We start from the raw sequence: 16,124 nt of genomic DNA, 5'->3' as shown, positions 1-16,124 counted from the left end.
TCGAATACTTTCTTGTTAATGAAAAGATACAGAAAAAGGAAAAACTGATTAAACTGTTTAAGGAAAGGAAACAGAGCGGATGTGACACACTGACTGTTCTTGGGATTGGAACAAAGTCGTTTGGTAATGCCTTTCATGTAATAATTGTTTGGTTCTCGTTAAGTGCCCGCAATTTAATTAGATTTCTTTTCTAGATATGGCAAATTAAGAGTATGATTTTGCAATAAAATTACCTCCTATATAACTGAAATCTAGTCCTCCAAAAACTATTCTAATGGGACAGGTAGCAATAATGGAATTTTTAACAGAAATTTGCGGTGTCAGGATTATAGGAAAACGAAAGTCAATAGCAATAAGAAAAGTATCGACAAAAAAGCCGACTTTCATGCAAGCGACTGCCTCTTGTTTGTTAATAATAATGGAATTTTCACGATTCGATAGAACTAGAGAGGCACGTGTTTGAATGCTTCGTTTCATTTCCCTTAAATCAATCTAAACAGTGTCTAAAGAGGAAGTCAACCTTGGTCTTATGATCAAGCCGCAAAGAGAAAATGTAGTAATTGCCGCTAATAATCAATCATTTCATAACAAAAGGATTTTGATTGAGAATTTACGAATAATCGCAGAAGCTTTTTTGAAAATGATTTTAAACGCATTTCAGTGGTTTCACTTATCCGACAACCACGAAATTCAATCCTAAAGAGAAAACTAAGTATAAAAAATTTGGTCAAGTGTGAAATTAATGGGATATATTTAATTAAGAACACTTCTTTTACGCAGCACGTAAAAATCAAAATTAATTTTGATTTTCTTCTAGGTATACAACAGTTGAATTACACTGGTCAAGATTTTCTTAAGGACACAGTTTATGTTAATGACTTTAACAAAAGGAAACTAAATAATCAGGAAAACACTGACCGCTACCAATTTGTCATCAATTTAGTTGTAAGTACCGAAATTACATAATTGAGGCCAAATCATATCATTTCATAAATTGGGTTTCCAAGTTCACTAGTTTCTTGTTGTTTTAGTATAGCAGAATGCAGAAGATTCAGACATTCAGTTAACTCTTTTAATTTCGAATTTGTTACGCAATGGCATTCAGAAATGTCGGTTTCTTCATTTTATGCGTCATTACTCGATGCAATATTGGTAAGTACACAAGACCCGTTTTTCTCGTTACTTTATGATAGAGTTTTCACCTTTCTCTAGAAGGTACTATTGAGGGAATAGTAGATACTGCTCTATAGATGGTTACTCTTGACCATAAAGTTGCTTCACATGAAGTTTTAGCAGAAGCGCTCTCCCTTACGCCTGCATACTTATTTTTACCATCTCCGTTCCTTTCACTAACATTTCTATACAAGATGTTTCTTAGTTGTTGGTAAAAAATGAAATGGGTGAATCGTGAGCTTATTTTAAGATAAAAACTTCATATAAAGGCATGTCTTAAATTGCTTCCATTTTTAATTACATGGTGTTAAATTTCATTTTATTTTTCAATTTTCATTAATTTCTCTGTTAGTTATAAAGATAATTAACTAAAAATTGGTAATAACAATCAATTTAGCATTACGAACGAACTGAAATAATAATAATTTAAGATACTCCACAGGGCGTTACTTTTCTCATGGTCGCTCTCAATATTTTATATCGGAACTTTTTTTATGACATTTTCAGATTTTATCCATTAACTTCATTTAATTCCTTATGTTTTTTATTACCTTTATTGCCACTTTAGTTTTTTTTATTAGGAATAGTACTTCAAGAGATATTTGCAAAAATACTTAATCATGTTCGCCCCGATTGATCTAAGAATGTGATGAAACGGCAAGGTAGTGAATGTTGCAATTAGGTGTAGCAAATTGTGGAATTTATATTTATTATTGTTTTTTTTTAAGAAATTTATGATTACATATAAAAATTTCACATTTATCTATGCCTAACTGCAGCATTCAATACCTTACCGTTTTATCATATCACTAATAAGAGGGCTGTTATAGCCCACACCCCAAAATACCACATTTGGCACCTATTCCCAACCCAAATTTTCTAAATCCGCAGGTACCTACCTAGCTCCTAATCACCACCAAAAACCCACTGCACTAATTTTTTCATTCCACATAAAACCATTGGAAAACTTTTAAACAAAGGCATCAAAAACCTTCTCAAATCCCCAGGCACCAACCTGGGGAAAATTAAAAAAATTTTCTCAAACGTTTATTTTATTTCCCCAAAATAAGTTATTTTGTACAACATATGACAAGTTGGAGGAAGACTATTTGATGCATCTTTTGTTATACGGTCTCGAAGAGTCTTAATAGGATGCTTTCGATATCCATAAAAACGTTTTACTCTAACGTAGGCAACTGAATGTTAAGTATAGCTCAACGATTTCTTCGAAATCCTACGAAAAGCGGTTTTTTTACATGTGCTTTTAACCTTAATAGGTTGGGAAACATTCGTTGTGTAATTCGCTATTGAAATCAAAGAGTTAAAAACAAATTTCATTTTGCAAACTCGATTTGACTTTGGGTGCCGGAACAGTTTTGCTTCGTGCACCATCATTTGCATTCTTTTTAAATTGGTGCCACAAAATGCTGTCCACCGGCAAGGACTTTGATCAGCATTCACACAATTATTAATTTAAATGGAAGGGAAAGAAAAAAAAATGTCCCCTTTAGCTGTCTCGGTATTGTCCGGTTTTTATGTTTATATATGAGTTGATTGCATTAAACGTGTTACGTATTCCTTCATTATAGTTTTTGCATTTGTAGGTAACACACCAAAATGAGTAATAGCAGTGACTGAGTGTCTCTGTTTTTAGACAACATATGGGCGCAAGGCGCCCTAATAGGTCTCTCTGAGTCCTACATCTAATGAAAGTGAAAACACTTTTGTTGATTTAAAATTTGCACTTGTGCCGGATTTTTTTGGAAATCTGAGGGTTTACGTTATAATTTTGTAATTCAGGTCTGTAAAAAATGAAAAAAAAATAGGTAGTTCAAAATAATATTTTATATGTAAATCTTTTACTACACTTATTCATCTGAGCTGCCACTCGTGTTGGGGCTTTCATCACTAGTGGAAGGTGGGGTAGGGATATTTTCTATTTCTCTGAAGCAAAATTAAATAATTAGTGTGGACTTTTCTTACACAAAGTCAGAAGAGACTTTTTAGATGCACTGTACATAAAATCACGTTGCAACATTTAATTACCTTAAAAAAATCCTCATTTGGTTTAATGCGGTTGTATATTCTAATTCTGTTGAGAAAGTTAGAACAGCATATTGCTGGTCCCCATGCGTTAATCTAATGGTACCCTCTCTATAGTTAGGAGTAAATCCATTTATGTTATCAAACAACAATGTACAAGCCATCAATTTATCAATACTACAAATTACAATTCTTCGTTCTCCTTCCGTTGTTATAAATGTTAAATTGGCATTTATTATAGTTACTCCATTGGATAGTACTAATTTGCAAAGGTGAGACTTCTTTAATTTTTTTTGTAATTTCGACAGTTGGAAGTTTCTTCACTCTTCAAGAATGTTTTTGACTGAAAATAAAAAGATTATTGTGTCTTCAAAACGTGTTTGTTATACGTAGTTTTCTTCACAACGGTTATAAACAATATCTAGTCACTTCCGGTAGTGTTCGTGATCCAAATAAATGTCTATTGTCCAATGTGAAATGTCAAAATAAGCACGTGTAGCGTTGGCCAAAATTTCATTATTGATTGATGCAGGAAACTGTAATGTAGGGCAATTATTCTTATGTAGTATATATTTTTGCCATAAAATTGCGCGACCATATTGAAAATATAAGTAAAAAGTTAGACGGATGAATACAAGAGTATTTTTAATGAAGTTATTAATTCATTACAAATATATTTGAACATTTATTATTATTTTATTGGCATTCTTCCTAGAAACACATACTTTTATAATTATAATAAGCAAATGTTTAATGTTATGTGCAAAACATTAAAAACAATTTTTTCTCCCTTTTATCGTGCATGTCAGAAGGATTACTCTTTTGTAGAGAAGCAAAACACAAGTTTAGGTAACATTTCTTTATTTCGCTAGAATCGGGAATCGAATGAATTCCCCATACGATGCGTGGGAGTCACCACGTGTGCATCTGTTTTTCTTCCAAAAGACTGACACCATACTTTCCACATTTTTTCCACGCTTACATCCCTTAATCATCCTCTTCGCACCTCCATATGTTTTTAGACAAGATGATAAAGAGACCTTTATCTTTTCCCACAAATTATCTATTTTGACTAGTACAAGTTTAGTCAATTTCTAACTTATAATGGGACACCAGCAAGTGTCTGTATATTCCGCATATGCTCAAGGATAAGTTACAACACTATGAGACATGTTTTTTTTTGCATTTACATTAAATGAATTGATAAGCAACCCCGTATTACTTTCTTTATGAAAGCTCACATGCATATTTGATGTTTAGTTACATACAAACACATTTGTGGCTTGATTTTAAAATTTTTAGTCATTTCCTCAGCTTGTTTTTTGGCTAAATCACCATTTTTATATCTGTCATTTAAATTGTATACAAATTTGTCGGTGTTGTGACACCAGTCGGTATTTTATACGTGGGCGACACCACGTTATGGATTTGTCAGGATTGAGACGACTCACTAACTCACTAATGATTTTTTACTTCACTAATATTTCCAATGACAAAAAAACAATACAAAATTTAGAACACAAGAATTTTAATAACAATAATTAATGATTTTATAGACTAAATAAGAATGTCAAAAAACGAATGTTGAATTACGAATGTATCTTTATGAATGTCATCTTAATGGAAGGGTCTTGATTACTTATACTACAGCAGCATCATTAAGGGTAGTTAGCAGTTTAAACAGAACTTAAACCGAAGGTTTAAGTTGACTACATTTTAATGTTTCTGTCATATCAGACAAAGAAATGATGTTTCTTAAGTAAACTAGTACAATAATCGCGTTGTAACATTATCATCAGTTTTTCATAAGAAATCAAATATAAGGGAATAAATACACAGGCGTAATCTAAGGTACGTAAGGAGGTATATGACATCAGGTTAGTTCAGGTTAGTTCAAGTTAGTTCATTCATTTTCTGTTATTACACGGATGCTTCGTATCGTATTAGTGCTCTCAGCCCGTATAGCCCGTATTACACAATTCGGATTCATGTTTCATAGATTGATGATTATTATTGGATACTTTCTGCATCCGTATTTAACTGTTTTAATTGCCTCAGTTGCTCACTTTTCACTACCTCTTTGTTAGTTTTAATTACAGTACCATTATCATCACATTGTGTTTGCGCTTCGGTACGAGGTCGTTCCGAACTCCTAGGAAGAAAAGCATGGGATGCAAAAGGCATCCATAGGAAGCCGAAGAAAGTTACTTTGCACAACATATGGCAAGGTGGAGGAAGACGATTTTGTTCATCTTTTGTTAACACGGACTCAAAAAGTCTTAATAAAATGCCTTCGAAATTCTTAAAAAAGTTTTACTCTAACGCAGGCAACGAATGTTGAGCATAGCTCAACAATTTCTTCGAAATCCTACAAAAAACAGTTTTTTTTTTATATGGGCTTTTAGCCTAAATAGGTTGCGAAGCATCGAGTCCAGATCAAACGGTCGTGTGAGACGGACATGTTTTCTGAGCACTCCCAATGAAATTGCCATTTTAGTGGTTTCTTTCGATCCAAAGCGATATAAATTAGCGAACTTAGCAATTCAAGAATTAAGTTATCCTTTGAGAAGAAATTCTTGAATTTCACCCCCATTTTGGGGAGAGGGGGCAGTTTTACTGGTGAAAATAGTGACTTAAATCGAGCCTATAAAACTCATACGAGGTTATAGTGACTATTATAACGTCATAGTTTTAGTGACTGTCTAGGACAATTAAAAGGTAAGTATCACAAGACTGATTAGAATTAGTAATTAGTGTAATAAGAGATTTCTGGACTTCTGTAAATGCAGGGTGATTCTCAACTTATCTATAAAATTTTAGGGGTAGGTGTGTAATGAAAAATTAAGTCGATTTTGTAAGAAAAATTTTTGGAAACTCCTTATAATTTCCGCGGAAAAAATGATTAAAGTTTAACCATTGTATAACTGGACGACTGTAATATTTACGTTTTTCTGTAGAATCCCTTTTAGGTTCATTAACCTTACGTATAATTTATAGTTAGGTCTCCCACGTGTCAATGGTTGGGAGCTGAAGACATGGGTGATCCGACTTAAGGGTAACAATTTGTAATGCCAAAATTGCTTACACGTGTAAGTTCGCTTCTTTTATTTCGGGTGAAACAAAAGTACCCTTAAGTCGGATCACCCATGTCTTCAGCTCCCAACCATTGACACGTGGGAGACCCAACTGTAAATTATACATAAAGTGGATGAACCTAAAAGGGATTCTGCAAAAAAACGGGAACATTACAGTTGTTTAGTTATACAATGGTTAAACTTTAACAATTTTTTCGAAAATTTTTTAAGGAATTTCCAAAAATGTTTCTTACAAAATCGACTTAGTTTTCATGATAAACTTATCCCTAAAATTTTATAGATAAGTTGTGAATCACCCTGTATAGTTAGTAATAGTTAAAACTTTCAAATCGATGCATAGTTTTGTTGCAAATTTTGTACGAATTTGGGGGAAAAATTCTACCTGAAACCCAAAGTTGGATAAAAATAAACATTGCGGACAGTGCAAACATAAAAACAAACAATTGAAGGTGCGTGCGGCTAAATTAATAGGGACCCTACAGCATATTAATAGGGAACTTTAGCGTTGCGGCCTTGTTTCTAAAAGGCAAATATGGCTGAAGAAAAAAGGTCTCCACCGACACAGAGCCAAAGAAGGAGGACGTTGAAGATGTTTGTCTCCGACTTGATCGAACAAGGAAGATGATGAAGATGAAAAAGACATGGGCGTGAAGGTAATCTCACCTATTTCATCGTATAAGTGCGGGTACATTGATTTTAGCCGAGACGAAGAAGCTGATAAAGCCCAGAAAAAGAGAGGAATCTCCGGATGAGGACCTTGATAGGATAGAGAGAGGAAAGGCACGGAAGATCAGGAACTTGATCAAGTCCATAGACAAAATTATTAAAAATGTGGCAAAACACGTAACCCAAAATATAAACACAAAAAAGGAAATAAAGGACGGAATTGCGGCTCTGACATCGAAGTCGGGTTTATTAAATATAATAAAAATATGGGACTTGCTGAATATTTTGAGTCAAGAAAAAAGAAGTGGCACAGAAGGAAAAAAATTGTTCGACGATTGCTATACAAACGATAAGCGATGCAGAAATGTCGAGAGATGAGAGAGAAACGTGGAGGAAAATAAGCGGCAGCTTAGAAAAGGATCAAATTCCATTAGAAGAGATCCACTTAGAAAAAATGGGTCTAAAGGTGGCAAGACAGAAAACGGAACTTGTTCTGCTTGCGGTCAAGATAAAAATCCGGAATCTGGGCACGGACGAAATAAGAAGCCAGGAATGTGTCAAATATCTGGGAGTGACCATATCCAGGAAGATGGGCTTGGGCAGTCATACACAGAAAGTTAGTGAGAAGGCAAAGTCGATGCTAAATTTATTATCGAGACTAATGCCAAATATTGGTGGTTGTTCGTCGGGCAAAAGAAAATTACTGACAAGCACAGTAATATCCATATCGTTTTAAACAGCCTCTTTCTGGGAGGAAGTTAAAAATGTGAAATGCCATTTAAAAAAATTGGAGCAAATAAATCGTAGACTCTCGATAGGAATTATCTCGGTCTATCGAGCAATATCTCTAAAAGCTACATAAGCTATAGCCGGTTTGGCACCCATAGACCTCGTCATGGAGGACAGGGAGAATTATACAGAAATGGGCTAATTGAAAAAGTAACAATCAGAGATACAATATACAGGAAATGGCAACAAAGATGAGAAAATTCTAGTAGCTGCGAGAGGCATTTCATCAAGAACGTAAAAAATTAAGTAATAAGAAGTTTTGGTATAATGAATTTTTTCACGACCCAGGCGTTATGCTGACACGGAGTTTTCTCGAGCTATCTGTGTAAAATGCAAAAGACTGAAAATGATGAGTGCTGGTTCTGCAACAGCACGGACACCCCAGAACACACGATTTTTGTATGTCTAAATTTCGAAAAGAATAGGGAAATTGCTGAAGCCAAATGCAATGCCAAGATAAACATCTTAGAAGAAAACGTCTTAGAAACATTACTCCAGAATGAAAATAGCTGGAACGAAATTATGGAGATGCTTGAAAATATCATGAAGGCGAAGTCACAGGAAGAAGAGCGGCGAAGCGAAGATACTTCGATCTCGGAGGACTGTCCTGAAGAAGAGGAACATGCTTGATTCCATATTCTGGAAGGAAATCCCCCCCTGAATTTTCTTCTTCTTTTCTTCATTGTCACTGTCTTCCAGAACTAGGGTTTCTTCGCTAGCCTTCACGTCGTTTTTTTCTTTGTCGTAGTTTAGTTGTAGCTCTTCAGTTGATAGTGTTTCGTCTAACCGAATGAAGTCATTTCCTTTATTGATGACTCAATGCCTTTTACGTTCTTCCAGAACTCTAATGGCATGTCATCCTCTACATCATATTCTGATTTTCGAAAACCTGCCTTTGTAAAACAATTTCGAATAGTGTTTGGTGTTACTCTATCCTAGACGTTTTTAATGAAGTAAATTGCTTTCAAAACATTAATTGATTTTGAAAGATCTGAAGCCGATGAAATGGTATCCATTTTTGAAAGAATCTGTTTCAAAATAAAGTCACGATAAAAATTCTGAATTATGTCCTGGTCTATTGGTTGACAAACTGATGTGGTGTTAGGAGGTACAAATATGATTTTAATATTTTTCAAGTTTACGTCTTTGGAGTGCAATGCGGCATTGTCCAGAAACAGCAAAATTTTACGTTTTTGAGATTCCATTCGTTTGTCCATGTCCAGAAACCATTCAATCATGTTAGCTCCTGTTATTCACGCTTTCTGATTTGAAGTCCATGTAGCTAGCAAGTTCTTTACAAGGACATTTTTGAATGTCCGTAGTCGCGTAGGTTTTCTGATGACCAAAAGTTTTTCCTTTTCACCAATCATATTGGCACAAAATAACACAGTAAGTCTTTCTTTTGACGTTTTACCACCTACATATTTTCAGCTTTGAATGTCAAAGTTTTATCGGGCAAAGCCCTGAAAAATAAACCACTTTCATCTGCATTGTAGATATCATCTGGCTTGTATCCTAACTGTATTGACAGCAACTTCTGTAAGAATTTGGTGACATTTTCTTGGGAAACATGCAGATTTACCCGAAATACACTTGAAACTTATGTTATGTCGTCTTTTCTATTTTTGTAACTACCCATCGGATGCACTGAATTTGTCGTACTTTAAGTCCTTAGCTATTTCTTTTGCTTTAGCCTTTATTAATAGTCCTCATATGGGAATATGCTGACTTCTAGCATGAGCAAATCATTTGAAACAAATTCTGTCAATCTGGGCTGCGGCATTTCTTAGTTTTGTTATTTTCATGTTCATATTGTCGCCTGATTGCCACCATCCACGAATGCTCTTCTTTTGCCTGAGAATCTGTGCAGCTTGCGTTTTGCCTATGTTTAATTTAAAATTATGTATAAAAAAATATGTTTTATTCCCTATATGTGAAATTATAAAAACTTTGTACTCTTCAGCAAGTTTTCGAACACTCAAATTTTCTTGGTCTGCAGCATTGATGATTTTCATTTTTGCCTCACTGTTAACATTTTTCGATGTGTCATTATGTTATATGTACGTACTACATATTAAAAATTTAGTTCACTACAATATGGCATACAAAAAATCATAAAACATTTTTGGTCCAACTGTGCTGAAACCCAACAAATCGGTCAGTACACAAAGACAAAGCATTGAAAATAATAAAAGGGAATCCCATAATGCGGCGTAAAATTATTTGGTGCACACGGGGAAATACCACAGATGTCATTGTGAGTTTCGACTATGTTTTTGTCCGGTTTTTGCAAATGTCGTGTCCGTTCATCGGAGCATTTCGAACATTTAAAGAAAATTATACTGTCCATGTCCGTCCGCTTGTTGGAGAAACTTTTACATAAGAAAATATGCGCAAAACTTTGGTACTACAATAAATGTCCGGTTACGGGAGATGTCCGCTTGACAGAGCTGTCCATAATGACTATATATATATATATATAAATGAAGTCTTTACTATATTGTATATAAAATCACGTAGTAACATTTTATTACCTTAAAAAAATTCTTAATTGATTTAAAACTGTTGTGTAGCTAATTTGTGTCGGAAAGGTAAATATACCATACTTGTCGGGGATGGTTGCTACTCAATTTCTCCAAGACACTGATGCAACTTAGTGGTATCTGCTTCCGCGGCTGATTCTAGGTTTTATGTATCACCGAAGGACCACTCTCGTTTTTGTCAGACCGAGAGGAACTGAATTGATACACTTTTGATTTGCTTTATTAACCTTCGCTTAGGCGCGCCGTTTTATATAACGAAGTTGGTCGCGCTGTATATACCAGGTACATAGAACGATTTACGGGGTGTTTTTTTTATTAAATTTTTTTAAAATAATTATATAGAACTTAATATGTTAGGATTATATTTAATTTAACATAATAGTTAATAAACAAAATTTATAATGCAAAAATATAATAAAAAATATTTATACAAAACGAAATTAATAATATTTAAATCTTAATCCGAATCATCTGCACTTTGTGGATCTAAACACTTTTCACAAATCGTTATGACGTATTTGTTAAGACATAGGGTTTTACCACATTTTTGACATGAATATTTCGAAGATGAATGTTTTTTGTTTATATAACATGAGTGACATCTCTTTCTTTTTTTGTTTTCTGTTGCCGAAGTCGAAGCTTCCGGTAGATTTTCATGCTGTTAATATTGCGCCAACATTACTTGAAGTTCCCTTGGTAAATTGGTCAACTGCGCACGTCTTTTCAGTTGATCCTCTAATAAAGCTAGGCCCAACGTTTTGAGATATTCTCGTCGTGAACAAAATTCGTTTTTGTTGGCCAAAAAAATTATTCGTGAATTGATTCTAGCTATATTTACTATTTGGTAAAATATCACCATAGGCCATCTTCTTGTAGATCTGCTAACATTATATATCGCACAAAGCTTATCGACCACATCGACACCTGATTTTGTTGCGTTGTAAAATTCAATTATTTCAGGCTTTTTCTCAATGTTATTTCCAACTTCGCTAGAGCCAATATGCATACTTGATAGAAGAACTAGTTTTTCCTTTTTTCGAGACATATGATACTATGGATTCATTCCTTATATAACCAAAAAGGCTATCATATTGGTTACGCGCGGCGGGTGAAGCAAACTGTGTTAGAATTTCTCTTTTATTCTTTCTGATGGTATCTACCTAAGATAGTTTCCTGGCTTCTAATTTTTTCACTAATTCTAAGCTGTTAAACCAATTGTCTGCAGTAATATTGCTTCTAGATTGGAAAATTGGTTCTGCTAGTCTCATTACTACTTACCTACTCATATCAGCGGAAGAATTGCTCTGCCTATAAGGTCCTCCGGGCTGCTGACCACAATAAATTTCCACATTAGATACATAAAATAGTTTCGCGTCGCATCAAGAAAAAAATTTTTATTCCATATTTGCTCGGTTTTAATGGAATATACTGTCTAAAGCCACAACGTCCTCGAAATCCTGGCAACATTTCATCAATTGTTACATTTTGCCCAAGATGATAATGCATTTTACAATTAGAAATAAATTTTGTAAAAATATCTCTAACTGCCGCTAATTTATCATTCTTACGTCGTTCTTCTCTTGACTGTTTGTTATCAAACCTTAGGCATCTTAGTAAAAATCGGCATCGTTTTTCAAACATAGCTATTCGGAAAACATCTACTCCTAAACCATTGGACACCCAAAAGTCATCTAAATTTCGATGACTCCCGCGAAATACTCCGGCAATGTAGAGGAGCCCCAAAAATGCCGTCATTTCAACTGTATCGGTGGGTAAACAGTTTCTCTCTCTTTGGTATTTTGATTTTAAATCCAAGGCATAACCTGACAATAATTTATATTCTTTAATATTACTATTGAAAATTAAATATAATTTCAAATTATGGGGAAACGGTAAAAGATAGGTGTAGAATACTATAGTATCAATTGAAAGGGCATTAATTAGTGATTCTAATTAATACATAAAAATGTATATATTCCATTTGAAATAAGAAAGTTATGCTAAATTATAAGAGAGTAAAATTTGACCACTCTTTTTGCTTATCCTGTATATCAGTTTAGTAAATGATTCATTCTAGTTTGAAGATTAGTTTGTACTTAAGAAGTAATAGTAAAAAAATAATAGCCAAGTAACTTAGTTCACCTACGTGACTCGCATTAATATTCGGACACTATGGTATTTGTGGAAATATTAAGTTTTTTGCTAACTTATTATTAAGTAACATTATTTATTGCGTAATCATTAGTTACAACATTTCTAGTATATGTAAATACATTTTTGATCTTTTAAATTAAATTATATACAAAGATACTATCAAAAAAAGAAAACAAGGCATAATTTACTGTCGCAAAAATATTCGGACACATACCGAGAATATAATATTTGTGAGCAAAATTTATATAAACAAATTAATACTTCGTATGATTGCCTTTATGTTGTATAACTTGTCGTAGCCGTTTCGGCATGTTTTCAATTTTTTTTAAATGTAATCTTCAGGTATGCGATGCCATTCTTTAACTAATCGTTGTTTTAACTCGTTTTTGAAGTTGATTGGCTTACTATGGACTTTACGATCTAAAGATTCCCATAGATTTTCTATGGGGTTGAGATCAGGTGATTGTGCAGGAGAATTTAATACTTTAAGGCAATTATATAATAAATACTCTTGGACTAAACGCGACTTATGTTTTGGATCGTTATCCTGGTAAAATTTAAAATTGTTGCGTATTCCTAATTTTTCAGCACTTTTTAGTAAATTTTGTTTTAAAAGATCCAAGTACATAACTTTATTTAAATTTCCTTTAATAAACAATAATTCGCCTACTCCTGCAGCTAAGATGCAGCCCCAAACCATTATACTCCCTTCGCCGTGTTTCACAGTAGGCCTGAGATTATTAATTTTTAGCTCTTCATTCTTTTTTGCCATACCATTTTACGACCATCAGATCCAAAAATGTTGAATTTTTTTTCATCAGCAAATATAACGCTTTCCGTGTAGTCTTTCACAACGAATTCATGAGCAATGGCGAGACATCTCTTGTGATTGACTTCCGATATGTATGGCTTTCTTCTGGCTACTCTTCCGTTGTACTCGTCTTTTTTTAATAATCGCCGAATTGTATCAGCATGCACTTTTTTGCTACTATACTCTAGTAAATCAGCTGTCAATTTAGGAGCACTCAGCCTAGGGTTTATTTTAATTTGTTTAATAATTTTACGCATTTCACGTTCATCAATAAGTTTCGGGCGTCCTTTTTGCGGAATTGATTCAATGCGATCTTCTTGAACAAATCTTCTAATTATATCACCAACTGTACTTTTACTTACACTTAACAAATTACCGATTTCTCGATACGATCTGCCTTTAGCGTGATGAAAAATAATTAATTGTCGTACGTCAAAAGAAATATTTTTGCCTTTTCGCCCCATAATGTGAATTTTAGTAAGTTATAAGTTTGCCTTCAACGCACTGCATACAACTAACAAGAAAATTGTGTCTTTGATGCATCTCTAATCTTTTACTATCATAAAAAAGTCTGTATGCAATGTTTTTCTATTATTTTTTACCGGCATTGCACCGCACCACATTCCGTGTCCGAATATTTTTGCGACGGTAAAATTATGCCTTGTTTTCTTTGTTCGATAGTATCTTTGTATATAATTTAATTTCAAAGATCAAAAATGTATTTACATATACTAGAAACATGGTTGTAACTAATGATTACGCAATAAATACTGTTACTTAATAATAAGTTAGCAAAAAACTTAATATTTCCACAAATACCATAGTGTCCGAATATTAATGCGAGTCACTGTAGAAAAAAATTTTTCTTAACTCTTGCATTTTTATATTTTTAAAAATTTCTCGAGAAGCGATTGTTTTAGACCCAATGTGTGTTATACAAACTTGTACTATTTTCTTCTTATAATTCCAAATATACATATAATAAAATATAGGGTATTCCATTAAAAAGAACATATGTTTGAGATGTATCTTCTTTTTATACACTCTGTATAAATGAAAAAATGTTTAAAATGTACTTTGTAAGGTCCTACATACACCTCTAAAAACAATTTTCGATCAAATTATTAATAAGAACGTAATACCCCGAGGCGCTCTTGGTGCCCCACCCTGTATAATAACCGAACGTAGTATTCTTTCGAAAAAACTAAAATGCAACTGAGGTGAAATAATTAACACAAATGGTCGCGCTGTATCCATGAGGTAAACAGCCAAACACTGGCGCTTGTTTTTGACAATAAAAACTTTATGAGTGACTGTAAATTGTCGCAATTTTAGAAACATAAAGAGAACCCTCTACCTAAAGAATACTTCAAATTACAATATTATAGTATCAATAATTTTTTAAAAATTCCCAAAAAACTGAGGCATGTTTTTGTTGAATACATGCGCGACTAACGGGGGGTTAAGATTGACATTTCTATGTAGGTTTGCCGAGTTGTTTTTGGAAGTCAGGTATTTGTGTGTACATTAACGTCGCAAATCGAACAAAAGCTTTAATTTTCCGGGCAAAGTGTTGGAAAATCAAATCTCGTTGACGGAGCTCTTGTATATCCCTTTTATGTTGCCGGTTGAATAAGGAGAATGCATTTGGTGTTGGATATCCCCGAGGATATCCCATGGACCATGTTTTTATCTGTATAGGTCCTTTGATTATAGAGAAATTTGGATTTTACTGGAATTGTGGTTGTCTTTTGAAATTTACAAAATACATATATATCAGTTTATTTTCGGAAAGGTCGTATTGCTACAGTTCATACGTATTATATTGATGATATTCTCGGTTTTTCAAAGATTCCATTTTCATTCAAAACGGTTTTCATTTCACGATTAGTTACCAAATAAAACCTCTTTTGCTTGCTAAAACTGCATCTCACCGTATTTTGCCAAAAAATGAAACAAGAAAATAAATTTAGCAAGAGATTTCTTGTTTTTGTGACAAACGTTTTTTAATAAGGCGAGTCCTTTTCAAGGTATTGTATTGGTCCAGGATTTTGAGATCACGGTACATATGAAATAAGGTATTATCATACTTGCCCGGCTACCCCCATATGTAAAAACCAGTATAGAGTCATGGTAGGTTTCACGCTTGTAAATTTTATTAACTCATATTAGAATCTTTATTTTTTTCGAAAAATTGCTTCGATCTTAGGTACTTAAAATGTATGATACAAATGCTTATACTACTTAGAGAGATTCTTCTATTATTATTTTTGGCTGATAGCTATTGCCGCCAATATTTATCACAGTAAATGTTTTAAAAATAGTAAACGTGTCTAAACGAATTCCTCTTATTTTCGTATTTCCTAACAGCTTAAATACTTAAGGTTTCAGCATACTTAACGAGTATAAAAAAATACGGTGTCCTATTAAGGTGTTCGCGGAGGATAACTCAATAACTATTAGTCTTAGAGGAAAAGTGTAAAAATAAAATTTACTTTATTTTTCCAACACTATTAACTAAAAATATGTTCGTTTATACAGATACACCATAAAGCTTGTACAATGTGAAACTTCGTTATTTTAAATGGAACTCCTTATTTTTATGTCATTTTAGATTTTTGCGTTAAATTTTAAGGTCAGTTTATGTAAGTTATCTTACGTCCAAAGTTTACCACTTTCGAGTTACGTCGGAAAATTTGAAAAATTTAACAGCTGCATGATACCATGGAAATGGTAATATACTCTAACTCTGCGAATTTGAAAATGAATTTTGTGGGGATTAAGAGGACCTAACAAGCTCGTTTTGGTGTATCTGAATTTTAAAAAACTCTTCCATAACCCCTGAAATTA

The sequence above is a fragment of the Euwallacea similis genome, chromosome 14 (assembly GCF_039881205.1).
Source record: "Euwallacea similis isolate ESF13 chromosome 14, ESF131.1, whole genome shotgun sequence".
Taxonomy (NCBI): Eukaryota; Metazoa; Arthropoda; class Insecta; order Coleoptera; family Curculionidae; genus Euwallacea; species Euwallacea similis.
This window is presented reverse-complemented; position numbering follows the sequence as displayed.